Consider the following 1,032-nt stretch of genomic DNA (forward strand, 5'->3'; position numbering starts at 1 on the left):
AATGGCAGAGAAATGGAATGCAACTAAAATACACTCAAGTCAGCTGCTGCACACATCTCTCATTCTGAAAGCTGTGGACAATCGAGGACATTTCTTTTTCACTCACAATTACTGAGTCATCACCCACTGAAGCCAGGGCCAGCGTTCACACCATGATCACCCTACCTACTTTCTTTAGTTTCATATTTTTCCCTTGTCAGTTTCTTGTCTCCTTGCCCACAAAACCCACTTTTAAAGAAAAACTCATTGTTCATTTATTATAATTTGGTTGAAATCTCAGGAATCAGGCAGTAGCTCATTTGTCTTTTCTTCCTAATGTGCCTTATTCACTTGACATAATTCCCAGTTGCTTCCGTGACTTAACCTAGTTTTATCACTAATTTAATCTTAGTTCCCTGGCAAGAAAAAAAAATACTCTTACTCATAATGTCATTATTCATATTTACCATGTGAAAAGTAATTCACATTTATTTCGTCATCATCTTGTTGACTCCCCCCTCCCCACATCCCCTGCCTCCTTGCCAGTATTTGGTTCTTAAGAAGCTCTCAGCTCTTCCTAAGTGTCCAAACTCACTATGTCCCTTGCAAATGAGAGCTGACCCTACCACACAGTTGCAGGAAAGCCATTTCCCTTCCTGCTCCTGCTAAGAATATCCAGGCTCTGCTTCTTGGAAGCTGCAGCCCTCTGTGGCTCTCTATTTCCTGTAACATACTTCAGCATCATCCACCTTTCTGCATAGGGAGACCAAACATCCCAGTTCGCCCAGGACTGAGGGGTTTCCCAGGATGTGGGACTTTCAGTGCTAAAACCCAAACCTGGAAAGTCTGGGGCAAACCAGATGAGCCTCTCTCTGCATCACTTTCGACCTCACTCCAGAGCTGATGGGAGCCAGCAGCCAGGAAGCCAGGTGTCTCCTAGAGCAAGAATAAGCAGGGTTGCGTAATGAGGCACCCTGATTAGCTGTGCAATTTGTGCACTGAGCATGGAGACAAACGGAGACTCAATCTGGCCTCTGCTCTGCTACCCTGAGG

General features: G+C 44.9%; 1 protein-coding gene across 1 annotated transcript in view; it reads right to left on the bottom strand.

Moving 5' to 3' along the window:
- The window catches only part of DNAH11 (dynein, axonemal, heavy chain 11), a 364,599-nt gene that overhangs the window by 282,784 nt on the left and 80,783 nt on the right, over nt 1–1,032 (bottom strand). The gene's annotated exons all lie outside the window — the stretch shown is intronic.

Source organism: Galeopterus variegatus, unplaced genomic scaffold (genome assembly GCF_000696425.1).
Source record: "Galeopterus variegatus unplaced genomic scaffold, G_variegatus-3.0.2 Scaffold949, whole genome shotgun sequence".
Classification (NCBI taxonomy): Eukaryota; Metazoa; Chordata; class Mammalia; order Dermoptera; family Cynocephalidae; genus Galeopterus; species Galeopterus variegatus.